Raw genomic sequence first — 27,620 nt, 5'->3', positions numbered from 1 at the left:
AGCTCGCCGTCGCTCGGCGAGGGGACAGGCCGCAGAATCGCCCGCCTCGTCGCCCTTTCCGTCGCAGGAGCCCTTTCCAACGGTCATTTTTTCCCACCCCCAGCTTCTGTCTGTCAATCCCTCTCTAGATACATATTAGCAACAAAAACTATAGACGGAGAGAGTATACCGTATTTTATATTCGTATGTACTACTTAGATTCTTTGAAGTTACGTTTAAAATCAGGTATGATAGTGCGAAAATTATCCTATCCGCCGCGCTCGCTTCCTTCAACGCACTCGGTCGGCTCGCACGCACGCGCACGCCGGCGCGCCGCCTCTCCTCCGCCGGTCCGCTCGCCAAAACCGGAGTTCCACGCTAGGTCGCTAGGAGCCCCCGCACGCGCGCTCCGGAACTCTCTTTCCGCACCTTCCACGACATGCTCGCGCGAGCCTTCCCGCTGGACCACTTCACTGTGCCCCGATCGTCAGCTCCTGCGCGCTCGCCGGATCTGGCACTCTCCCTGACGCTAGGCAACAACCCAGGGAAACCCCTTCGTGGCATCTCCGCTGGTGCAATGCTACCCAGGCATGTCGAGACTCCCGACGCTCGGAGGCTGCTCGATGGAATGCGCGACAGGGATGCCGTTTTGTGGACATACATGTTATCTGCATATGCAACCTTATTGGTATTCAGGATGATGCAACCTGTCCGCGGCCAAGGGCAGTGGCGGAGCGGAGCGTGGCTTGCACCAAGGAAGGGCCGACGTGTAAGATAGTACAAGGCTACGACAGAAGTATGGGCCAATGTAGTAATCTGTGCCTAGCAGGGAGCACAAATGGCGATATTTGATTTGCCGAATACACTGATAAAAGGGAAGTTTAATTCGGAAAGACCGGGCCAACGCCCGGTATGGCCTCCAAGAGGCTCCGACCCTGCTGCCAGGTTCTATTCTACAGACTAAGGTTATGAAATTTTGCCAATGTCGCAGTGCTTCCATGTTATGAAATTTTACTAGCTGCCACAGGTTTGGTTCAGATATTGTCGGTTCTTCCTTTTAGCTAGCTTGCCTATGCAAAGAAGTAATACACCAGGAGGCTTCCAAGACACTGCCTCTGCTCTGGGCGTTAACCCGATTAGATAATCTTTATTCAACACGAAAGTGAGGGTCAGGAGATCTGTACTTCTTACGTTCTTATGCAAACATTCCTTTATAAATATGTTTATGTTGTATATGTGTTCTTTTATGTACCAACATCGTGATTTGATCATCTAATTTTCTTATGCAAATAATTTGTTGTCGTACAAACAAGATATATAATTTTTGTTGTCATAGAAACTAGAAACATATATGTGGTCACAGATGAAATATGTCGTTAAATTTGGTACATAGTTCAGTACATTTCTATTTGAATATCAGTCATATAATATTCTAGCATCTCCCTCTGAGGAGGCTTGTAACAGGCTGTCTACCTTTTCAATGAAATGAAGCGCAAAGGTTCTTTGCGTTTTCCCGAAAAAGAAGTATCTGAAATAGCGACATATATATTCCTTGCTATGCATAGGATTGACATTTCATATGAGGAAGCAAATTTACAATTTTCTGTGGACTAGCTTATCTGTTAACTGTAATGGGGGCAGACATACGTGACGTTATATTTTCAAGTGTTGATTGTTACAGGAATACAAGTCACCATACCCACAAGATATTTTTCTTATCATCATATAATGCTGTTAAAAAATTGTTTAAAAGGCGCTAACATTATGACATTTTGTGAAATTTGACAGGTAGATTTGTCACCTGCCACAATTGGTCGAAAATGGACCCAAAGAAATCAATAGATGATAAATTCTCTAAGTTGCATCCAAGTTTGCTAGTAGACACTAGAATTGGCATAGTGGGAGCAGGGCCAAGTGGATTATCAGCAGCATATGCACTAGCTAAACTCGGGTACTGCAATGTAACTCTGTTTGAGAAATGCCAGACTGTTTCAGGGATGTGCGAGTCCATTGACATCGATGGTGAGGCACTTACTGGCTGCACTTCTATCCAGTTACCATTTCCTGCACTGCTGTAGTCATCACTGACAATTGTATGCAGGAAAAACATATGACTTGGGAGGACAAGTTATAGCAGCAAACAGTGCGCCTACTATAACTCACCTGGCAAAGGAGGTAGGAGCTGAATTCGAAGAGATGGATTCACACAAGCTTGGCCTGATCGACAGCCAAACTGGAAAATCTCGAGATCTTGAAGTAGCTGAGGACTATGTATCCATGGTATCTCTGACTCTAAAACTGCAGGTGAGCTTTTGTTGTGCACGTGTGATTAGAAATTACTAGGTAGAAAATATCCATTATATTCAGTACAAAATCTAGTTTGTTAGAGTTATATTATGTTCACTGTATAGCATGTATATCTTTCTGTTGTAGGAGGAGATTCCTGCATATTTATCACAGATGCACATGTATATATACTCGGCTTTGGTCCCCAGAGAATATACAAGCTGTTATTCTCCTAACATAGTTTACCATCGATATTATTGTTTACATGTGCGTGTTTTGGTAAACTGTTATAGGATGAAGCAAACAAGTCCGGCCGTGTGGGCATTCATGCTCTTAGTGGATTGGCGTCTGACTCAACTCTTCAGTTTTTGAAACAACATGGAATAAATTCAGTGCCAAAATCTGCAGCCTATGGCTACACAGCTTCTGGCTATGGTTTTGTTCAAGACATGCCCTATGCTTTCATTCAAGAGTTCACTAGGCTGGAAAAATACGACGTTTCAAGCATGGTTACATGAGCATGTGGGAGAAACTAAGTCACTCATTACCATTTGAAGTTCTTTGTGACACCGAGGTTCTGCGAGTCAAGCGCCACAACTGTGGTGCAAGTGTAACCATCAAGACAAACAATGGTGATGAGCAAGTTATGGAGTTTGAAAAAATTATATTCTCAGGTGCTCTTGGTTTCAAGAATGGCAATACATATCGATCTTCTAGTCTCACTGGTGAGCATAATATAATTTCACCTTTGTTTGAAGTTACAGTTTCAGCTGTCTGATTAGTTCGATGCTCTTTGATTCAGATGGAGAAAAAGAAGTGGTGGAACTGAATGATCTTGAAAGAGAACTATTCAGTAAGGTACAGACAGTCGACTACTATACTACTGTTGTTAAGGTTAATGGATTTGAGCACATGCCAAAGGGATTTTACTACTTTGAAGAATTCATGGAGGATCCAGCCACAATAGGCCAGCCAGTGGCAATGCAAAAGTTCTTTGATGACACAGATGTTTTCTTGTTCTGGTCTTATCGGAATTCAGCAGACATCAAAGGTTCATTTGTAGCTAAATGTGTGACTGACATCGTGAGTTGTATGGGAGGCACTGCTCAGAATGTGCTTTTGCAGCGGCGGTTCAAGTATTTCCCCCATGTCAGCAGTGAAGGTATACAATAATAGCAGTGACACTAATGATCAAGTGTTTTATTTATTATTCCATATTCCAACTCTGGTGATTTCTTGCATTGCAGACATGAAAGATGGATTCTACAAGAGGTTTGAATCTCAGTTACAAGGCTTTCAGAACACTTACTATGTCGGAGGTCTGCTAGCATTTGAGCTTACAGAAAGAAATGCTTCATACTCCATTGAGACTGTTTGTAAACACTTTTCCATTGATGTTGAGCAAACAGTGACTCCTTATGTCAAGGTGAGTTACAAAATACTGTCACGATATGTATAGTTTATACTTTCATCGTCTATAGGAAATGAGTTGTGCTCATGTTTTTAAATTCTTGTTTATATAGAGATTGTTTCCTCTGTCCCGCAATGGGAACCCTTCACCTCCTAGAGATCTTGGTGAACTTGAAGGTGTTCAATTTCCTGACCTTCCATCCCTGGATGGATATTTGGAATACTGGGGAACTCACAGAGTTACCAAGAAGAAAGCCATTTATACTTGGATCAATGAAGAAGGGAAAATCATGAATCAGAGAACCTACCAGGAGCTTCATGAGAACGCATCTCACATTGCACACAAACTATTGACAAGCACAAAGCCTGTTATCAAGCCTGGTGACAGAATTATCCTTATTCACCTCCCTGGTTTGGAGTTTATTGATGCATTCTTTGGGTGCATCAGAGCAGGAGTTATACCGGTCCCAGTTATCCCCCCTGATCCAATGCAAAGGGGTGGACAAGCACTTCTCAAAGTTGATAACGTCTCTAAAGTATGCAGTGCTGTGGCAATTCTATCAACCTCTCCGTACCATGCTGCCGTACGTGTAGGTTATGTTAAGAACATTCTCAGTCTAGCAAAGGGCCAGAAATGCTCAGCACAGTGGCCTGACCTCCCATGGATTCACACTGAATCATGGATAAAGAACTTCCGGCGAAATCCAGACATTTTCAACTCAGACAATGTTTTATCTATGATGACCAAGCCCCACCCCAGTGACTTATGCTTTCTACAGTTCACTTCCGGTTCCACTGGTGATGCCAAGGGGGTGATGATAACTCATGGAGCACTAATCCACAACGTGAAGATGATGAAAAAGGTGTATCGAAGTACTTCAAAAACTGTTCTTATCAGTTGGCTTCCGCAGTACCATGACATGGGACTAATAGGGGGTATTTTCACTGCCCTTGTAAGTGGGGGAACTTCCATTCTGTTTTCACCAATGGCATTCATCAGGAACCCCCTCTTGTGGCTGCAAACAATCAGTGACAACAATGGAACCCATAGTGCAGGTCCAAACTTTGCATTTGAACTGGTGATAAGGAGGCTTGAGGCCGAGAAGGGTAAAGTATATGATCTCTCTTCAATGATCTTCCTCATGATTGCGGCAGAGCCAGTAAGGCAAAACACTGTCAAAAGGTTCATAGAGTTGACTCAACCTTTTGGCTTTCTAGAAGGTGCTCTTGCACCTGGATATGGGATGGCTGAGAACTCGGTCTATATTTGTTGTGCCTTTGGTGAATGCAAACCAGTCTTGATAGATTGGCAAGGAAGAGTTTGTTGTGGGTATGTTGAGCAGGACAATATAGATATTGACATCAGAATTGTTGATGCAGACTCTCTGACTGAGCATCAAGATGATGGTGCTGAGGGTGAGATATGGATCAGCAGTCCTAGTTCTTTTTTTTTTTTCGAGAAAACGCAAAAGACTTTTGCGTTTCATTTCATTGAAAAGATAGATAGTTTTACAAGCCTCCTAGGAGGCGGGGTACAGGTACAAGAAGTGACTCAGTGCACATCCCAGGTCGTCGGAAGCACTACCCTAATGCCCTTCGCGCCGGCCCTAGCCCAAAGATGAGCCTCATCGAAGATCTCCCGGACCAAGTCGCGCACCGAGGGCTGAGTTCTGTCAAACACGCAAGAGTTGCGGTGCTTCCAGCAGCATCCAAGGCGTCAACAGGGTGAAGGAGTCCAGCCCTTTGCGCATAGGCTTGGCGGTCATCTGCCCGGCCTTGCGCCACCGGCCGTCGATGGAGGCGTCGTTGCTGTCCGGCGGCTGACAGGTCATGCGGAGGCGAGCCAACACCTCGTGCCAAACCTGTCGTGAGAATGGACAGGCGAGGAGGAGATGGTGCATGGTCTCGGGCATCTGGTCGCAGAGGAGGCAGCGGGGATGGTGCTGGAGGCCTCGCCTGGCGAGGCGTTGGGCAGTCCAGCAGCGATCCATGCAGGCAAGCCAAGTGAAAAACTTGACCCTCGGCGGCGCCCAAGTCTTCCAATTAAGCTTCCAGGAGCTGGAGGCAGTGGAGCCATGGAATTGCGCAAGGTAGCAAGACTTGGCGGTGTAGGTACCGGTGGCAGTCCACTTCCGCACCAGCCTATCGGGCTCAGTGCGAAGCGTGGTGCGCGAGACGGCAGCCCAGAGCGCCAGGTATTGGCCAATCTCGTGCACGCCGAGGATGCCGTGGATGTCCTGAGCCCAGGCGTTTCCAAGCAGCCCTTGGGCGACGGTCCTGACCTTGCGCCGGCGCTTGGGGATGCAACCGTATAGGCTTGGCGCGATCTCGCGGACGGCGCGACCGTCGATCCACCTGTCTTCCCAGAAGAGTGCGTCGCGGCCGTTCCCAACCGTCATGGTGGTGGAGGCAAAGAACATCGCTCGTTCCTCAGATGTGAACTGCAGGTCAAGGTCGCTCCACGCACGTCGATCGTCCGTGCGGGAGAGCCAAAGCCGCCGAAGCCGCAGCGCAAGGCCAGTCCTCTCCATGTCCGGTATGCCCAAACCGCCGTACGAGATGGGCCTGCGGACTCGGCTCCGGCTGACGTGGCAGTTTCCACCTTTGGCTTCCTTCTTACCCTCCCACGGAAACCCCTCTTGATCTTGTCGATGAGTTTTAGCGTTTTCTTGGGGAGTCCAAGCACCAGCTCGTCGGTGGATGGGAATGGCGCTGATCACCGCCTTGACCAGCGTTGCGCGCCCAGCCTTGGTCATGAGTTTCGCCTTCCGGGTGGGGAGGCCAGCAGCGGCGCGTTCAACCGGAGGTTGTAGTTGTGCAGCTGTTGGTCTCCGCGAGTCGGGGAATGCCTAGGTAGGTTAGCGGCAGGCCGGCCGTGGGGCAGCCAAGCTCGTGCAGCGCCGGCGCAACGGCTCCCTCGTCACAGCGAATGAGAGTGGCCGAGCTCTTAGCGTAGTTGACCTGCAGTCCGGACGCGCGGCCAAACAGCCGCAGGATCTCACGCACGGCGGTCACGTCCTCCATCGTGGGGCAGCAAAACAGCACCACATCATCAGCGTATAGCGAAAACGCCGGGATGTGACGCCGTGGGTGCAGGCGTTGCAGGATTCCTTCGCTGATCGCGCGCTGGACCAGGCGGCCGAGGGCGTCGACTCCCAGGACGAAGAGCTGCGGAGAGAGGGGATCTCCCTGCCGTAAACCTCTCCGGTGCCAGATGGGTGGGCCGGGCTCGCCGTTGATTAGGACCCGCGTGCTGGCGAGAGGTGAGCAGGATCGCAAGCCAGCCCAGGAAGCGATCACCAAAGCCGTACCGGCGCAGGGCTTCGAGGAGGAACGGCCACGAGATGGAATCGAAGGCCTTTGCCGGGTCGAGCTTGAGGAGGATGCGGGGCTCCCCGAGCTGGTGGAGGAGGCGGGCAGATTGCTTCACCAAGATGAAGTTGTCGTGCAGTGCTGCGGCCGGAGATGAACGCGTTTTGGTTGGCGCTAACCAGCTCGTCGAGGCGCGGTGCTAGGCGCAGCGAAAGCGTCTTGGCGAATAGCTTGGCAACCAGGTGAATAAGGCTGATGGGCCTATAGTCGCCAAGGGAAGTCGCGTCCGCACGCTTAGGCAACAGCGTCATCAAGGCCTGGTTCAGGCGGTGGAAGCCTCGACCGCGCAGCTCGTAGAGCTCGCCGGAAGACGTCGACGGTGTCCTGCCCGACGGTGCCCCGAGCAGGCACGGAGGAAATCCGCGGTGAATCCGTCGGGCCCAGGTGCCTTGCGGGCCGGCATGCGCTTGACCGCGCCCCAGATTTCATCGGCGGAGAAGGGGGCCTCGAGGGAATCAAGGCCAGCCGCGGGCTCAATCAGCCGGGCGAAGTCGAGCGTGCGGCCGCGGGTTTCTGCAGTGCCCAGCAGGCCGTCGTAGTGCATGAAAGCCGCCTCCGCAATGTCGGCGTGATCCGTCAACGTCTGCCCGTCGACAAGGATGGCGTGGATGCGGTTCTTCCGTCTCGCGGTAGGTGCAGTGCTGATGGAAGAACGGAGTGTTGGCGTCGCCATCGCGGAGGCAAGCGATCCGAGCGCGCTGCCGCGCCATGGTGCGGTCGAGCGAAGCGAGCCCAAGGTAAGCGACCTTGAGCTGCTTGTGCAGCCAAGCCTCCTCCGGCGAAAGATTCCTCTCGTTCCCGAGCCTTGTCGAAGCGTAGGACGAACTCCCGAGCCACCGCCATGCGAACCTTGACGTTGCCGACGGTTTTGGCGCTCCAACTGGTGAGGCACCGAGCCGTGGCCTGTAGGCGAAGCCAAAGGCGAAGGAACGGGTCGTTGTGGTGCACCGAACCCCAAGCGGCGGTGACCGTGTCCTGAAAGCCCTCCATACGTAACCAAAACTCCTCGAAGCGGAATCTCCGGTGGCCCGGCGGCGCGGGCGAGCAGTCGAGGAGCAGCGGGCAGTGGTCAGAGACAACAGACGCGAGGCAGCGCAGTGACATTCGCCGTGGCTGTCATCCCAGTCCGTGGTGCAGAAGAATCTGTCAAGATGCACGAGCGTGGGAGGGGATTGGCCATTGGACCAAGTGTAGCGCCGGCCATTGAGGTAGATCTCCTTGAGGGCCAGGTCGTTGATCACGCGGCGAAAGCGGCCCATCATGCTTCGGTTCAAGTTGCTGTTGCTCTTGTCCTCCTGGCGGTAGATGAGGTTGAAGTCCCCACATAGCAACCACGGCCCAGGACAATCGTTGCGGACGGCGCGAAGTTCCTGGAGGAACTCGATTTTGTCGGCATCGGTTTGGGGCCCGTAAACAATGGTGATCCACCAAGGGGTACCGGCGGGCGTGCAAACTTTGGCGGACGAGTGTTCGTGGTGAACTCCGGGTCGGAGATGGACACGATCGAGCTCTTCCGGGCAAGCAAGATGCCACCACAGGTACCGCGAGCAGGCAAGTAGACGTAATCATCAAACTCTGAACCTAGCAACTCGAGGACAATCGACGAGCGAGACAAGCTCCATCTTAGTTTCTTGCATACAAACAATGGACGCGTCGGTGGAATCAATCAGCGATTTTATGGCGATGCGGCGGACGCGTGAGTTGATGCCATGGACGTTCCAACAAGCGATCTTGAGTCCGTGATCCATAGGAAAGATGTCGACAGGTGGTGGCGGAGCAGCGCGTCTAGGAGCGCGCCTGCCTCCCCACGGACTCGGCGGCCGCCGGCGATGAGCCAACTGAGCTGGGCATCTCCCGGCCGACGAGGGCGGCCATGGCCTTGAGAACGCCTATCGGAATTGGCGTGGAGAACATCCCGTCGTAGGTCTTCATCTGGTCGGCGGTGATCCTCTCGTCGATGCCGACGATACCCAGGGAGCGCAGGATGTGCATGTGAGTGCGTCTCTCAGCCGTGGGCGGGGCAGCACAAGCACGCGATGAGCGGCCGCGTCGTGGCGAAAAATTCAGCACCGGTCGCTGCCGACGTTTCCCGGAGTAGGCAGTGGCGGCGCTCAGGTGCTTGGTGGCCTCTGCCAGGAATTCACCAAGGGTCATCGCATGCGCGGCAGGGCGCGGTCGACGGCGTAGGGTGATCGGCGGCGAGGCAAACCGGGCCGGCGAGCGGCGCACAGGGGAGCAGGCCGTGGTGGCGGGGTTGGGTGTGGGCCGGGCTTCCACAATCGTGTCACAGGAGGGCACGTCGGAGTCACAGGTGGTAGCAGGCCGTCGCAGGATGGTTATTGGGCTGTCGCCGCGGCCCAACAACCCAGCAGCAGCATCCACCAATGGCGAGACGAGCGGCGAGGCGGGAGCTGCGATTGGCGTGCATGGCACGTCATTGACCGACGTCTCCGCTGCATGCTGGTCGGCAGATCCGTCCAAGGTTGCGACAGGAGATGGCGTGATGGAGGCAGCAGGCGAGGCCTCTTCCTCGGGTGGTGGTGGGTCCTGGACAGGGGTTTCAGGCACCGTGCTGTCCAGCGATTGGCTCTGGTGAAAAGCGCACGGATCCCTTGGCCCGCCACGGTCGGCGTCCTGCAGCGAGGCCAGGTCCAACCCAGCCACTTGCGCGCAAGGCGATGGTGGGTTTGAACGAGTCAAGCCTGGTGTGCACGGGACCTCGGAAACGTCCAAGGGCTGCGGGACAGCTGTCCCCGACAAGGGTCCAGGGCTCTGAGACAGCGATCCTGTCGGGGAGCCCGTTGCAGCTTCGACAGTTGGTGGGACCTGGGCTTCCACCTTCCTTTTGCGCCCACGTCTTTTTCCTCTTTTGGCATGGCGACGAGAACGGCCGGGCCCACGCTGGCGCGGCCAGGGGTCCACGGCTCTGTCCTTTGCCAGCGGCGGCGCGCCGCCGTGCCGGCCTTGGCGACGAAAGCGTCCATGAGCGGCGACGGCGAGGCCATCGGCGCGCCCAGTACGGCCTGGCTCCAGGGGCCCGAGGGAGTCGACGGCCATGCCATCAGCGCGGCCGTCAGGGGCGTCTGCCGTGCGGCGGCGTTTGCGCCCCCTTCGACGGTTGCGGCCACGGCCCTCACCGCCGTTGCTGCCGGGCTCGCCGTCCATGCCGGGCGCGCCACCGCCGCCAGGGCCCGCCGCGGGCGCGGGAGCGGCCGGAGCACCGATGTCGTCGTCCAGGCGCGTGAACCGGATGCTGATGGGGTAAGTGAGCGTCTGTATCGTCGGCGGCTGCGAGGGCACGCGCGAAGGGATTTGCTCGACGATCTCCAAAACCGTGCTGCTGCGAATGTCAGCGAGGTTGTGCGTGTGTGCAGAGCATCGGAAGACAGCGAGGTTGGCGCGGGTGCGGGTGTCGGGGTGGAGCTTGTCGATCCAGCAGCTAGGCGCCACCAGGTGCTCGGCCGTCGACAGGTGCCAGGCCTGGGGAGGGATTCCGCGGAGCTCAAGCTCGACACGATGTTCGAACCTGCCCGAGCCGGCGTGGGCGAGTTTGCACCAGGGCCTCATCATGAGGGAGAACTCCGGGCAGCTGACGAAGTGGTCGCCGGAGATGCGTGCCTTGATCTGCTTGGTGGAGAAGATGACCAAGAAATCCTCAGGGTGGTGGATGTGGACGGTGAAGTCGCCAGGGACGAGCTCGAAGGAGGAGCAGAGCAAGTCCGCGACAGCGTCGACGGTGACCGTGGGCCGAGTGCCGGTGACGGTGGCCAGCATGGCACGCTCCAGCACGCGTTCGGACTCCTCCATCTCGACGGAGCGCGACAGGATGACCCGCGCCGGGGTCGTGCCCGCGTGAGCGTTGGCCGGCGCGCGTGTGGCCGCCGGGGGCGGTGGTGGAGGTGTCGCGGTGCGCGGAGCCGTGGGCTGCCGTTCCCGATGCGAGCCAGCCGGAGGCGCGGCCGGCGCGTGGCCGACGCCACGGTGAGCAGCCTCGCCGCCGCGGGCCGCACTCCCGGGACTCGTGGCCAGAGAAGAGGCACTTGCGGCACCGGACCTTGTTGGTGCAGTCGCGGACCACATGGCCGGGCTCAAGGCAGCGGAAGCAGAGCCCAGCGTCCTCCTCCGGCGTAGGGCTGCGACGCTGCAGCGGCGGCGAGCGACGCGCGTCCGGTCGAGAGCGGCGGTTGCGGTACCTGCGGCGTGGTTGGCGGAAGCCGTCGGTGTCGACGACGGGCTCGCGGGTCACCCTGTGCACCTCAGAGCGGGGGCCGAGGCGGGTGGCCGCCGGGGCTCGCGGGCGGCGGCGGCGGCGGGGGCGGCCGGAGCGCGTGGGGGTGCGGACGGGGGCGGCGGGGTCGCTCCAGTGCGCACCATGTCGGAGTAGCTGCGCGCACCGGAGGACTCGCCGTCGGACCCGTGCCAACGCAGGCCCTCCGCAGAGCACGAGGCGCCGGAGTAGGAGGCCATGAGGGCGGGGAAGACGGGGAGGGCTAGGGAGGAGGGCTGCCGGCGGGGATCGACGGCGGCGAGGGCTGTGGAGGGTGGGGCTAGCAGTCCTAGTTCTGGAGTTGGCTGGAGTTGGTTATTGGGGCCATGAGGAAATGAGCCAGAAAACTTTCTGCAATCAGCTTAGGAACCACCCCAATAAGATGTTCACAAGAACCGGTGATTTAGGGCGGATCATTGACGACAAACTTTTTATTACAGGAAGGATCAAAGATTTTATCATTGTTGCTGGCAGAAATATTTATTCTGCAGATGTAGAGAAGACAGTGGAAAATTCTTCCGAGGTCTTGCGACCAGGATGTTGTGCTGTGGTTGGTGTCCCGGAGGATGTTCTTACTCAGAAAGGCATCTCAATTCCTGATTCTTCTGATCAGGTTGGACTTGTAGTGATTACAGAGGTTAGAGAGGGTAAGACAGTCTCCAAAGAAATTATCGATAATATCAAAGCACGTGTGGCGGAGGAGCATGGTGTAACTGTTGCATCGGTCAATATTATCAAGCCGAGAACCATACCCAAGACAACATCTGGGAAGATACGGAGATTCGAATGCATTAAGCAGTTTGTTGGCAACAATCTTTGTTTGGCTAATGGTACTCATCCATCTAAGATGAGTGTTTTCTGGTCTCTCCCAACAGGAACATGCACGGAGAGAAGGGGGTCATTCTTGAAGCAGACTGTTGATTCCACCATTCATCCTCGGTATGGAAGCAATGTGAAAAGCCCCAAGGAGATAACTGAGTTTCTGACACAGATAGTGTCAGATCAATCAGGTATACCAAAGGACAAAATTTCTCCAACAGAAAGCCTACCTTCTTATGGCTTTGATTCGATTGCGGTGGTCCGAGCGGCTCAGAAGCTCTCAGATTATCTCGGTACTCCTGTTGGAGCCATTGACATCTTTGCTGCAAGGTGCATTTCTGAGCTTGCTAGCTTCTTGGAGAACTTGTTGGCAAAGTCACAACCACTGTTGGCATCTGATGTATCTTGCTCTACTGAGGATGATGAGAGTTTTGTGGTTTCCACAGACTTCACTACAAATTTAAGTGTGCTTGCTACTGGGATTCTCCAGCTCCTGGCTCTTACCTATGTTTGTTTCATGTTGCTACTCCCAGCATACCTCGCTAGTTCAGCATACATGAGCATGCTCTATCCGGTCAATCTGGTCGAGTCATCAGCGATGAAGTATCTTAGTTCTTTGGTCATGACACCTATTGCATGGATTTGTTATGTCTTACTCACCTCTTTATCACTTTCTATCCTGGGGAAGTCATTCCTTCAGCCAAATTATGCTCTGGCCCCTGATGTTTCGATATGGTCAGTTGACTTTGTGAAATGGTGGGCACTGAACAAGGCGCAAGGGTTAGCTACAAAGATGCTAGCTGTTCATCTAAAGGGAACAATATTCTTGAATTATTGGTTCAAGATGCAAGGGGCTCGGATAGGATCATCTGTTATTATTGACACAGTAGACATTACAGACCCATCCTTGTTAGTAGTTGAAGATGGCGCGGTGATTGCAGAAGGTGTTCTCATTCAGGGCCATGAAGTCCGTAATGAGATCCTGAGCTTTAGGCGTATCAGGATTGGTCGCGAGGCATCCATTGGTCCTTATGCGGTTCTTCAGAAGGGCACTATCGTCGAGGATGGTGCTGTGGTGCTACCATTGCAAAAGACTGAGCCAGGGAAATCAAGATATCAGACAAAGAGAGCTTCTTCAGACATGAAGGTAATTAGAATACTATCTAGCTAGTTTCTTACACTAAAAAACGTCGGTCTACTACCTCCGTTCCTAAGTAAACCTTTTTGCAGGAAGAAACAAGGAAAGCAACCATGCTTCTTGAACACCTCGTTTGCATCTATGCAGTTGCTTTTCTAGGTGCTCTGTCAAGTGCGACCGTCTACATGTTGTACACTCACTTCTCTGGCACCGAGGCTTCACTTCAGCACTTCTCCTTTGCATGCATTGCTGGTGCGTTCCACTGGTTACCAGTTGTCATGTCATCTTATCCTGTGATTGTCCAGGAGATGCCCACAAGCGCATTGACATTTGCTCTCTCTATCGCCTTCGCCTACTTGAGCTACAGTATCATTCTCAGCCTTCTCACCAGTATAGTCAACATAGCTCTTGCTCCAAGGACCGGAATCAAGCAGAATGTGAGAGCAGGCTTGATCCAACGGCGTATAAATATTGCTGTGCATCTCAGATTTGCCAAGATGCTAGCTGGAACTGAAGCATTCTGCATGTACCTGAGGCTTCTTGGTGCGAAAATTGGAAGGCATTGCTCTATCCGGTCCATCGATCCAGTGGCGAATCCTGAACTGATGAGCATCGGTGATGGAGTCCATCTAGGTGACTTCTGCCACATTGTTCCCGGGTTCTACTCCAGCAAGGGGTTTACTGGTGCGGAGATAAAGGTCCAAGAGAACACCATCGTTGGCAGTGGCAGCCTGCTCCTCCCTGGCTCGGTGCTCCAAGGGAATGTCATCCTTGGAGCACTTTCTGTGGCACCAGAAAATTCCCTTCTCCACCGAGGCGGCATCTACATTGGGGCAAAGTATTTGACATTGGTGAAGAACACTTTGCTTGCAGAAGATGAGCGGATTGCGGTGATGGACCCAGTGTACAAGAAGATTGTTGGGAACCTTTCAGCCAACTTGGCGATCAGCACCATGAACGTCAAGTCAAGGTACTTCCACCGCATTGGTGTAAGCGGGCGGGGTGTCCTGAAGATGTACCAACTACCAAGACATGACATGTTTGCCCAAGCACAAGTTATTTGGCGCTGGAAAGTCTTTCCCAGTGATCGTCCGGCACAGCAACAGCCTCAGTGCAGATGATGATGCAAGGCTTGATGCGCGCGGCGCAGCAGTGCGCATTCTCTCGGATGATGGTGATGAGGTGCCTCTCTTGGACCTTACACTGAAGAGTGGCAAATCATTTTACGCGCGCACAATCGCCGACTTTGCCACTTGGCTGGTCTGTGGTCTGCCGGCGAGGGAAGAGCACGTGAAGCATGCCCCGCACATCCGCGAGGCTGTCTGGACCTCCTTGCGGGACACCAACTCGTACACCATGCTGCATTACTACTCCAACATATGCCGGCTGCTGAGGTTCGACGAAGGGAACAAGGAGATGTATGCAAAGTTCAAGCTCCGTCCTATTGATCGAGACATACCAGAAGAGTCTGGTCAAGTGGTGCCAAGGGGAATCTTGCCACCTGACACCGGCGCAATCCCAAGAGATGAGGGTGACACCCGCCCTTTACTCTTCTCGCCGACGACTTCCGTCGGAGGGTGGAACTTCCGGAGGGGGTGCGATACGTCTTCCAGCTGCAGCTCAGGGAGGTCCCCTCGGATGGTGCCGCCTGCGACATCACCCTTGACTGCACCCGGCCATGGGACGAGGATGAGTTCCCGTACATCGACATCGGAGAGATAACCATTGACAAGAATCTTCCACGAGAGGAGACGGAGAAGCTCGAGTTCAACCCTTTCCTCCGGTGCCAGCAGGTGGACGTCATCCCGGCGACATCCTGCAAGCAGAGTGCGTCCATCGACCATGGGCGCTCGCTGGTCTACGAGATATGCCAGCGCCTACGGAACGGCGAGCCGCTGCCCGCGTCATGGGCGGCATTCCTCGAGCAGTCAGACACCAAGATCAACCTGTCAGGCTGCCCAGTGGCCACGGTGGCACAAGCAAGATCCAACGCAGGCGATGCCAGCCGCGACCAAGGTGACACTCGCTAGGACATGGTACAAGTCGCTCTGGGCCACGCTGTGCCAGCCGCTGCTGCAAACACTGGTGCCATACTTCGTCCTGGGCCTGGTCATCTTCCTCCCCTTCCGGGCCCTCCTCAGCATTGCCGCAGCCACCGACACGCCCCTCTATTGGCTCCTGCCGGTTTTCTGGGCCACGTCGGGCGTCGCCGCCATGGTCACATGCGCGGCAGCGAAGTGGGTCCTGGTCGGCGTCAGGGGCGACGGTGACGCGGTGCACATCTGGGCGCCGCAGGTGTTCCTTGACACGGTCTGGCAGGCCATACGGACGGCCACGGCGGAATACTTCGCGGAGCTGACGTGCGGGTCGGTGCTGTTTGCAGCATGGATGCGGATGATGGGGTCCTCGGTGGCTGTGGCGGAGGGGGTCTACGTGGACTCAATGGGCGCCCTGCTGAACCCAGAGATGGTGCACCTGGAGCGGGGAGCCAGCGTGGGTCATGGCGCTCTGCTATTCGGGCACGTGTAGGAGGGCGACGCCGGCAAGGTGAAGTTCGGTAGGGTCCACGTCGGGGAGGATGGCTTCATCGGCAGCCGGGCGGTGGCCATGCCAGGCGTGAACGTTGAGGACGGCGGCTACCTCGGCGCTCTGACCCTGGCCATGAAGGAGGAGATCGTCAAGCACAAACCATAGTAAGCGCGAGAAGGATGTGTGGGCTTTTTTTTTGTATGTTTCATCTAGCTGACGTGTCGGTGTGTCGCTACGTTCGTTTGATGGGCATTTTAGTTTCTTTCTGGAGCCGCAGGTTACTTGTTTGATACACCTTTTCATTTCTCAGGTGGCCTGCCGCAGTCCACCTTATTATAGCCTAGGTGTCTCTTGGGTTCTGACGGCCGGTTTATTCTATGTCTTGCTTTAAATTACCCCAAGGTTTGTGTGAACATATAAATTCACTAATTTGCAAGTTCTGGTGGGGAAGCAAGTAAGGTGAAAGGAAAACAAGCTGGGTTTCGCGGGATGAGATGATAAAACCTAAGTTTATGGGCAGATTGGGCTTTAGAGACATCGAGATCATTGCTGGCTAGGCAGGTTTGGCGGATTGTTATGGAGCCAAATTCTTTGAGTGCAAGAGTTCTCAAATCAAGGTATTTTCTTTCGGTTAATTTTTTGGAAGCCCAGCTTGGTTCATCACCCTTCGAGCATATGGATTGACGGTGCTGTCTTAAAGAATCTGAAGTTAGGCTCTTTCAGTGCTATATGTAGGAATGAACATGGGAGCGTCAGCACTCAGCAGTTTTATGTCCAAGGATTTCTGATCCAGCAACATTAGAAGCACTTGCCTGTCGAGAAGCCCTATCCTTAGCAGCTGATCTGGGGTGTACCAATGTGGTCATAGCAAGGGTGTTGTTGATGATATCCAAAGCAAGAGCTGACTGTATCTTAGAGCATCTCCAACAGGCGCGTTATCCCGCACCCGGGCTATAAAAACCGCCGCTATGCAGCACGCGGAGACGAGTTTGCTCCTCCAGCAAATGTGCTATCCGCAACGGCACTGCAAATTTTTTGTTGCGCGCTGCATTTTGCACTATCCGGGGCGCCATATGTGATGCGTCGGCTGCAGCACGCGGCATCTTTTCGCAGCGAAGGCCCAACGGCTGGAAAATTCACCCCGCGCCTTCCATTTCACCACCTGCACCGCCGCCGGGCGATTTCACCGCCACCCCCCGCTCGAGTTCGCCGCCGCACCGTAGATCCGCCTCCCCCGCGCCTCCTTCCGGCAGTTTGGACCGCTCCGCCACGCTGTATCGAGCCGCCACCGTTGGCACTGACGGGCACAAGGCTGGTGCTTCTGATGGCACTTCACCCCCCCTCGCCTCCTCCTCTTGCTAGAAGCGCTCGAGTGGCGTCCATGTCATCATCGACCCTACTTTCAACATGGCGCAACCAAGATGCTCGCCAGTTTGCTCGCAAGGTATGCGCCTCCATCGGCCGCCAACAATTTCTCCATTTTTTTGCTACAAGCTAGTAGTAGTGAAGTCATTTTATATGATATTTGTAGAGTTTATCATACGATTCATCGGACGATGAGTACGACATAGAAGAAGAGAACATATACATACTATTAGCATACCGCGTCGTCAAGAATCCAAAAGTAGGTGAATCGTTGTTCGGTAGACAGAAGTTGTGGAGAGAAAGGATTGAAGGGCACGAGAAGTTGATGCAGTTTTATTACAATGAGAATTCGATATTTTCCGAAAGCTATTTTCGGCGGCGTTTTCGGATGAGCATCAACTTTTTCAAGCATATCGTAATGGAGGTGACCAAGTATGATCGGTTCTTTGAGCAACGAAGAAATGCCGCCGGAGAACCTTAACAGCCCGGCCCACCTTCTGTTGCATGAGTTAGGCTAGGCACAAAGCAACGGATCGGACCCATACATATCACCACCGTGGCCCTTGGATTTTCGAGTTTCGTCATGACGGGCCTGGTCCATTCCTTCTGTTAATTACGTCCCCGGCAGTTTCGTCCACGTTACCTTAAACCACTGCACTTAACAATCTAGCTTTCTCAGATGATCATCCTGGTTACTTGATCGAGTCGATCGTGAAGTTTGGTGGTTTTGCTTGCTTGTCTGTCGCTGGATGCATGCGGCATGCCGTGATCTGGAAACAAGCTAAAATTAGCTACCTAGGAGAACGGCCATCCATTTGCATCGCGGTTGGCCGGCCGGCATCGGCGCGCTCGCCCATATTGTGTGAATATATAGACCTCATAGTATAGTATTAGGCTTGCAAGCGGCAGAGCAAGCGGGGCGGATTCGATTCCGATTAGCACGATTTAGTCAGATTGAGGATCGATGATCGTAGCAGAGTTTGAACTAAACATGGCCTTTTGCGGGATATTGCGGGACCCGCTTTTGCAACCCTAAGTATGATGGAAGTCCTGCTTGCATTCACCACCATGTACTCCATCGGCAGAGGCCAAGAAGCGAGCCGACGAGATGTCCACGTACGGAACAAGTTCATGGCTATCATGTATCGTCTTGTCGACCATGCTCTCGCCAAATAAAATGAAGACCTATGATTGCACTCCATGCTGGTGGTACGACATGCATGCATGAACAGCAGCTAGGGTTTCATTTTATTTTGTGAGGGCACGGTCGACGAGCACCGGCCATGAATCTCTCACACTTGTTTCCCTTTGATATCTGGTCGGCTTTCTTCTTGAACTCTCGGTGGAGGTGGTCTACTCCGCATGCATGTTCGGCTTTGGTGTCATCTAGGTATACTTGTGTCGCGCGTGGAGCATGTCGGAGGCGTTGCACATCGATCTCATGTTGCAGGTAGCCCATGTCTGCATTGGAGGAGAGGCCATCCCTGTCGTTCATGGACGCTCGCGGTGCTAGACAAATCGTTAAGGAGGAGCATGATGCCGAAGACATCCAGCGAGGCCAGCAGCTTGCACATGTCAGCGTGGTAGCTCTCATCGAAGCACGAGAGGACGGAGACGCAAGTCTCGGGGGTAAGGTGTGACAAAGGGTCCGCGGACATGCATGGTTGCCACACTACATTCTTCTTCCGCACTATAGAAATGCCGCTACGTACTAGCTTGTCATTAAGTCGGTTAATTTCGACAAATTGAACTTTGTACGACCATGCACGGTTTTGTCTTATGGTCACCCTATGAATAATTGTGCATGTCCGTACAAAATTCAAGGGATTTTACAATCAATTTAAGGACAACTATTAGTAAGTGGCATTGCTGTGGCATCGAAGAATAATGTAGTGCACTTATTGTGTTAACCATGCATTTCCATCATCCATGCATTACACTTTCCTCAGGGACTTGCGTGTTCGGCCTCTTACGGTTCAGGGAGATCTACTATGATGACATGTGCAAGATGGCCGGGCTAGCGGTCTTCACCGTCATGCCCCTCCTTAAACATTTGTCAGCACCTTGAGCATCCAAATAACAATGATGGCATGTTCAATGCAGACTTGTGCTGCTTCTACGACTACAATGTCGCAACTAATAAGAAGGCTAGCCCATGAGCTCGGAGGGCTCCGTTGTTCGGTTGTATAGAAATGATTTTCTATGTCATCAACAAGTTGGTAAAAAAACTGCGATCTATTGAAATGAGACTGACATGGTAGAGGAGGAACATTGGGGCTATATATTAAGAAGAGGACAACTTGGGCACACATCTGCTGAGACGAGGGCTCGAACGCGGGTGGTCGGCGCCTAGTTTTCCCTGAGTTCTATTCGCAGTTGTTAGAACTATTTATGTATGGTATATCTGGGAAATTCTTTTTAGGGTACGTACAATGCGGTGATGTCAGCCTTTCCTTATAGCTGTTATATAGGACTAGGAAAAAACCCGTGCGTTGCTACGGCCGAACTAATTTAGACCAGTTGTGAATAATAAATTGATTTACTCCCTTAGATCCATATTGCTTGATGGTACATTCATTCTAGCATCAAGCAATATGGATCAAAAGAAGTATTAAAATTAAATAAAAATATATCAAGAAAGTGAAGTGAAATTTTCACCGCAGATTATACTAAACGGTGGATCTGATTGTTGCTACGGAATACTATCTTGGAAAATTTAAGAATATTAGAGGACCATCTTTAGAATCGTATTTATTGAATTTGAAGTTAATTCTTCAGTTATAGGAAATATACCCATGCGTTACATCGGGAGAGAAAGATTTAAAAACATGAGAAAACACAAAATCACCATGCTAAAATTTTGCTTTCTTACTTGTCCCTGTGATTTTAGGCCATGCCACCACAAAATTTGGACATATCTCATCCATTGGCCAGTGAACGTTATTCTTGTGAACTTTCCTGTTACTGTAAAGTTATAAAAATTCTGTCAACATGCATGTGCATCATTTGGAGGACAACAAATTATGACCCGGTGCATTAAGCTAAGCTAAGGTAATCACGAAAATTAAAGATACACGTGAAGCGTTTTATATGCTCTGAAAACTATCTAATTTTACTTTATAGTGTAAACCTAAGTTACCATCTTGTTTCTGCAGAAAACACATCTAATTTATCAATTTATTACGCATACAAAAATCATATAATTTATACACACTACGATCATAGTACTCTAATATGATACTGTGCTAGAAAGCTAAACTACCATCAGATTTATAGCAGTCCAAAATCACTCATACGCGAAGTAAAATCATAGATCGGTGAGTGCAACTTTTCCATCATGAAGGAAAAAGTTAAAAATTTATCTAGGCACAGATTAGGAAAAGTAAATATTCACAAGAACGAACCTGGTGATCCCCGTTTCAAGATGTTGTGATCCTGGTTTTGTGATTCAGAACTTATACATGGAGACTGACGGGTGCTGAATCCAAAGGAGGTGGCCGGCTCAGTAGAAGCTGAACGCAAACTGAGGTGAAAGAGGCTCGAGTAGGGATGTTGCCATTTGGAGGAGCGAGTCTGCAGGGATATCTTCGGGAGTCGCTCGTGTGGACGAGCTGCCGTTATATCTCGATGCACCGCGCAGCCGCTCCACCGGCCACTGGAACCCAGCCTCCAGCGTCGAGCAGGCCAATATGCAGGCTGCTGACCTGCTTACCACCTCGGCGATGCCTCGCCGCGCCGGTGATTCGTTTCCCCCACCTGATGAGGCAGGCAGTGCCACTCGCCGGAGATCGATCGATTAGCAGCCCCTCTCGCGCCAATTAGACTGGTCGGCTCTCATCCACTTCGCTTCTGTCCGCCGTGGTTACCACTATGTTCAGGATGCCTTTGCTGGTAGGCAGGCGATCTCGATCCTCGAGTGGATCTCGAGTGCCCGGACTCGGGCTGCACAAAATAGCCGCTGGCATCGATCCCGGGCGGCCGGAATCAGACGGCACATCTTACTTTTCTAGCACTTGGATGCCGGCGAGCTCAAGTCAGACGACGTGTCGTGGGCAGCCAAACTACACTACACCACGGTATAGGTATAGATATAGGGGCACTTGTCCTAGTGGCACTTGTCAAAGTGCCCCTAATAGTAGCCAATTAGTGGCACTTTTCTGAAGTGCCCCTAATTGTATACCTATTGGGGCACTTCTCAAATGCCCCAATATGTGATACTCTACTAGGGCACTTTTTGAAGTGCCCCAATAGATGTATACCTTTTGGGGCACTTTTAAGTGCCACAATTGATCATTACTCACCTGAACAACTATCACCTTTAGCTCACCTGCCGGCTGCCAGCCCGCCGCGCACGCCATCGTCGTCCTCCTCGAACGCGCAGTCGTAGAGAGTGGTTGGGCAGAATACGGGCGAGAGACGCGGAAGGGCCGGGAGGAGTGGACTTTCCTGCCCCATCTCTTAGGGCATCTCCAACGGGACGACGCAAACGAATGATGAGCGACCGTTTGCATCCGCTCGAGCCGAAAATGCGTTTGGAACACGCTCCAGCGGGCGATGCATAGTGACCGGGCCATCCGCAGCGACGCAAACCCGGCGCATATTTGCGCCTGGGATGGCGGACGCTGCACGGACGCCCCAAATGACCGCTCCCTTTTCCACCGGGCCCGCCTGGCAGTGAGCCTGTATCGTGGACATCGCTTCCGCGGTCAGCGCTTCTGCGTCTGCGCCAGAGACTTCGCCATCAATGTCGCAGCTGGCTCTTCTGCGCGCGCACTGGCGGGCGGCGGCTGGGCTTCTGCACTGCCTTCAATGGCATCGTTTCCCGCGCGCGGCCGGCCTTAAAAGTCGACCGACATCGTTCCTGCCATCGCCCACACCTCCACTCCCACCACCGCCGCCGCAGCACCATGGGGAAGAAGAACGACTTCGAGGCGTCCGGCAGCGGCACCAAGAAGACGGAGCGGCCGCACAGAATGCCGCTGCCCGTCAGCGTGGCGCGGTTGATGCACGCGAACTGGACGCCGTGCGACGGCTAGGGGGACATGCACATGCCTGGCTGCTGGCGGCCGAGCTAGCTCCGAGTGCCCGTCCCGCCCGTGCCTGCGCGCGAGCCATATAGGAGCGCCGAGATCCGGTGCAGGCGGCGGTACCTACCGCCGGACCTCCGCGTCGATCCCGCCTACGCTATCAACTCCGACACCTGGCACACCTTTGTGAGACCGAGAAGGATACAAGGAGGAGGGCTGGCTTCCTCAGCGACAGGGACTGCCCTTTTGGCCGTCCACCGACGCCTCGTCGTCAAACATGGTAGGCGCCGACGCCTGCACAGGACGATGACAACGACGACGACACGAGGACGAGGACGACGACGACGAGGACTACCACGTCGTGCTAGCCTACCACAACGAGGAGGCCAAGGACGACTGCGACGACTACGTAGCGTGCATTTTCCAGGAATGGCAGTTGGCCATGGCAGACGGCTGGAAGTTCGAGTACCCGGACAACATGACATCCGACGAGATCGCGAGGCTCGACGTCCTCGTCTCGGAGGTGGACCGACTAGTGCAGCCGCCGCTGCCCCGGTACACCAACGACATCATGCCACCGGTGACATAGGTATGCCTAGCAAGCATGCCGAATAAAGTACCCTAGTTATGTAAAAAGATATGAATCCCATGGACCCGAAGCTTTGGAGGCCCGAAGCCCGAGAGATCTTCGGATAAGGAAAGTAGAGTTGTAATAGGAATCTTGTATCAACATAGGAAAGGCCCAATGCGTCTCGGATAGTTTGTAACTTGTACGACATGAAAAACCTCGGCTCCACCTCCTATATAAAGGGATCGAAATCTTTGCCACCAGAACCACCATAATCTTGAGTCGAGCACCTTTGTCGGCTGAACCTTCGAAATCTAATTTCCCTCTACTTCTTACGAAACTCTAAGTCTACAATCTGTAGGCATTGACGAGTTAATCCCTCGTCAGCCAGGCCTCACGGATGAAGAGGCCCTACGATTGCGCTCCAGGACTCGGCCACGCAACCGGTGTAACCGCCGCCTCCACCTCCGTCGTACAACTCGTGGGGGCCTCCACCTCCACCACCGGCGTGGGCTGCTCAACCTCCTCCGCCGGAGTGGGCTGCTCCACCTCCACCACTGGCCTAGGATGCTCCACCTCACGCACCACCACCTGCCTGGATTGCTCCACCTCAAGCACCACCACCTGCCTGGGCTGCTCCACCTCCACCACCGCCGGCGGCACCGGCGTATGTTCCGCTGCTTCCCAACTGGCCGTGGATGGTACCGGAGCTCGTCGTGATCGACAGCGACGACGAGAACCGATAGGCACAGTGCGTTTTAGGGTTTTTATTTTCCTTTCTTTTACTATGTAAATTATGTTTTCATGTTAAAAAATACAAAATCTAAAAAAAATATGTCATGCCGCCGGAGCCACCCTCCCAACGCAAACGGACGCGCAACCGATTTCGACCATTTGAGCCAACGTAAACGGACATTTTCGGCGTCCGAAATGCGTCGTCCCGTTGGAATGTACTGGCCAAAAGCCCAAAACCACGCTCCAAATCAGCTTAAAACAGCTATCTAGTTTTCGAGGGATAATTTATCCGTGCTCCACTTTAAATCTGAGGAGGTTAAACGTCCCAAACCTGAAACATAGGGGGTTATCTGGACTTTACTCCCACCCAAAATTAATCCCAGCCAGCCGCGCCGCATTGCCGCCGCAGTCGGATCGAGACATGGCGCCGCAGCCGACCGCGCGCCCGGCTCGGCGGCGGCGGCGGGCCGAGCCTCCGCGCTCGTTAAGCCGCAGTTCCACCACTACCACCACCACCGCCTCCCCGCGCCACCACCACCACCCCTCGCTCCTCTCCAAGCCCGCCTTCTGGTCCGTCTGCTCCCTCTCGCTGCTCCTCGCCTTCCTCATCCTCCTCCACCTCTCCACGCGGGCGATCGCCGCTGCGCGTCCTCCTCGACGACACCCCCTCCCCCCGGACCAGGCGATGAAGCTGAAGATCAACAAGGCGTGCGACCTCGCCTCCATCTCCGTCCTCCCTCCCCGGTAGAGCACCCCTCACCGACCAACCCGCCCCCGATTCCCCTCCCCTCCCGCTGCCCGCTGAATCTGTTCGCTACTGGCGCGCGATTTGTTCCGTGTGTGATCGTTGTGTGTTTGTTTCGTGATCTAGGAGGAACCGGGGGAGCGGCGGTGGCGGGGCCAGTGCTTCCGCGTTGGCCGCGGCGGCGTCGCAGCAGTGGTCCCGGTCAATGTCGCAGAAGTCCTTCTAGCAGGGAGGGAGCGGGTCGTTCTCGCAGAGCGTCGGCGCGTCCTTCTCTCAGGGCGGAGGCAGCGGAGCCGTGTCCTTCTCTCAGGGCAGAGGCGGCGGTGGCGCGCTCTTCTCGCAAGGCAGCGGAGGAGCGGCGTTCTCTCTGGTCGGTGGGGCCGGAGGCGCGGCGTTCTCTCAGATCGGTGGAGGTGGAGGCGGCTCGTTCTCTCAGGGCGGAGCTGACGGAGGCGCTGCCTTCTCTCAGGGCGTAGGAGGCGGCGGAGGCGCGGCCTTCTCTCAGGGCGGCGACGGAGGAGGCGCGGCGTTCTCTCAGGGCGGTGGCAGCTTGCCGCTCTTGCATTCGCAGATCTCCCAGGCCTCCCTCGACGAGAACCTCCTCAGCCCTCGCCATCCCTCCCCCGCGCGCGATCAGGTATCGTCTACATCCCTCCTCGATCCTTCGCTGTTGCCATTGTGTGGTGAATGGTGATCCTGATTTGATTGATTGGTGGGTAACTAGTAGTTTATGATTCCGTCAATCCTGTGGTTGGTCACAGATGAAAGTATGCAACGAATTAATTGGTGTTGGTTACTGCTAGTCGCTCACAGTGAACTCACTTGTGCTTGGTTGATGCGCGGAAGAAATGGTTCAAGTCTCTGCAGTGGACATTTCACTGGGCAAATTTGTAAACCAAGTACTGCTTGATTCTCACTTTTCTGCACGCCGATCGTTCGTGTACTGCATAACTGAAAGTATTAGGAAAACGAGATCCATGTCATTTTCTTCTGCTTGACTGTTTGAAATGGTGAGTTGTGCGGTATGATTGTTCAAAATTGATGTCAATATGCAGTCCTTATTACTAGGTTTAGTCATCAAGTAAAATTTTCCCTTTAGGCATCATTTTAATCACTACTGTTTTAAAGGGCGAGTTTACATCCAAACCAACAATAATTTTGCTACTAAATGTTTCAGTGAGAGCAGTTATGTTTCTTATTATGCTTACTACTATACAAAGGTGGATTCCTGAATTTTGCTACTACATGTTTCACCGAGAGCAGCTATGGTTCTTAACGTAGTTAACTCACCGAATACATGCTATTCGCGTCAGTAAGCCTCTGGGTAGCGATTAACTGGCCATTTAATCGGTGATTCGTCCGAATTCGTGAACAATGATCATAGCAGATTAGGTTGCTGGATTAGTTGATACCATGTGTTCACTTGGATCGATATTGAACCCTGATCTGTTTTTGTTTTATTGATTCTATAGAAAGTGAAATCGTGAGATTTGAACAACATATTGAGATTCATTTGTTCTCCTTGCCAGATGAGTGCTCAGGAGTACTAACAAAACAGAATCCAGTAGGGCATTGAGGTAGCAACTAGCTACCAGCTTTACTGATTCTGAACAGTCATATTCAACTGTCCGTTTTCTGACTTTGGCATCAGATTGTGGGATCAGCATAACATTCAGATCAAGTACCATCTGTAACTAAGTAATCTTTAAGCTGAAGATAAGAATGTATCCATATTTGAGTTTAAAGGAAGTCTAGCTCAAGATGGGATTAAAATGGATCATATCAGATTGTATTGCAGGATAGCATAATGTACACATTTTTTCTTTCTTTTCTAAGGCAAAAGCTTTGCCCCAAGGAGGCATCACTAGATTGTAAGCTCCCATTATTTCTACTTTGATCATAAGGGTGTCCATAACTACTGAAACTTTTGTTCATGTGTTTTGCACTCAAACTACGTTGCTAACAACTAGTGCATCAACTAACTAAGCGCGTGTATTTGTTTTCTTCAGCAGGCATACAGAAAAAGTTTGTGCTCGTAGAGACCTCTCTCCAGCAAATTGTAAGCATCGTCGCTGCTTCAGTTCTTTTCCCTACCTTTTTTAAAACAACAAAGTTTCGTTTATTGAGACATGCTACCGCAGCTTAAGGGACAAGACGATCTCAAGGTGCTCTTTGAAGGCAGCACAAAAAGCAACCCTGACCAGATGAGTGCTCTGAACAACCACACCAGCAAACTCGATGAGATATTATCGACACTTTCAATCCTGAAGCAAATGCATGAAGATTTGAGGCAATTGAAGGGTGGCATCTTCAGAATCTTTACAAAAGAGATGGAGGTACAATTGCTATGATCAACCACAAGTATTGACACTACTCTGTTCATTTGTCTTTAGAAATTATTCTGATGGTTGACATGTGCATATAAGAAACTATCTTGGTGAGTTACCTGTATGTGAAGTCCTCTCTTATGTCCATATGCGTGGGTTCAGTTTCATATAAACATATTAGCTGGTTTGTATCATTTTCTTTTCGAGGGCATCGTATCATTTTCTTGTGTATCTTATTTATTTTTAGAAGGCATCATTTCCTTGTCTATTCATGGTATAAAAAAGTACCAAATCTCTGTGTGTGCTAGTGCTTATTTCTAGCATTTTACGTTAAAGTTAAAATATGGTTTAAAATACACGTAAAATTCTGTATATGGTTTGACATGCTCAAATGCCATGGCTTCAAGTACTAGAGCAACTAATATAAAGTTTGCTGATATTTGCCTCTCTGTACAGGAGATTGTTAGAGCTATCAGTTCTCTCAATAGTTGGCCTGATGCAATGCAAGCACCGTTACCCAACTGATTAAATGCACAAGTATTGCAGCATTCCCCTCTTCTCTTTTTTTCTTTGCTTTGCTGACGTTTCCTTTATTTTTACAGATTTGCTATTTATCTGTAAGACTGTTTCCTTGTTGCACAGCCGGTTCATTGGTGAGAGTAGCTTACCTGTTGTGCTTTAACAGGTCCACAGATTTTATGCTCGGTTATCCTTTAATTTTCCCCCCTTTGTTGTTGCGTGTATACTAGTTTTTCATTTTATCCAACCTGGTAGAAAGAGCCGCAGGGATTATTATCCAGGAGGTGCTTGTACCCCTTCCTAGAGCCCCTTTTTTACATATCATACAGTACGATTTGGTGCACCTGGTGAATTGCTGCTAAAATCAATTCTGTAGCTTTAGCCTACCTGCTATTACCTCTGTTTACTTGGCTAAAACATGCTTTTTGGTAGTATAATTTTCATCTCCGTTTTGCTGAATCATATCACTACTTCTCTCAAGGTACAATGCTCAGTACTCAAGGTGATGCTGCTCACTGATGCAAATGGTCAGTT

At 52.3% G+C, this 27,620-nt stretch overlaps 1 long non-coding RNA gene and 1 pseudogene across 1 annotated transcript; both read left to right on the top strand.

Annotated features, from left to right (window-relative positions):
- Positions 1-455: 455 nt before the first annotated feature.
- On the top strand, positions 456-15,965 carry LOC124691052 (annotated as a pseudogene).
- An 8,843-nt stretch (positions 15,966-24,808) lies between these two features.
- On the top strand, positions 24,809-26,420 carry LOC124688954. The gene is made up of 3 exons (XR_006998675.1): positions 24,809-24,877; positions 26,250-26,299; positions 26,382-26,420. It is a non-coding gene; the product is annotated as an uncharacterized LOC124688954 (long non-coding RNA).
- Positions 26,421-27,620: the final 1,200 nt, after the last annotated feature.

This window comes from Lolium rigidum, chromosome 2, assembly GCF_022539505.1.
Source record: "Lolium rigidum isolate FL_2022 chromosome 2, APGP_CSIRO_Lrig_0.1, whole genome shotgun sequence".
Lineage (NCBI taxonomy): Eukaryota > Viridiplantae > Streptophyta > Magnoliopsida > Poales > Poaceae > Lolium > Lolium rigidum.
Note: the sequence above shows the minus strand (reverse complement) of the source record. Positions and strands in the feature narration are given on the sequence as shown.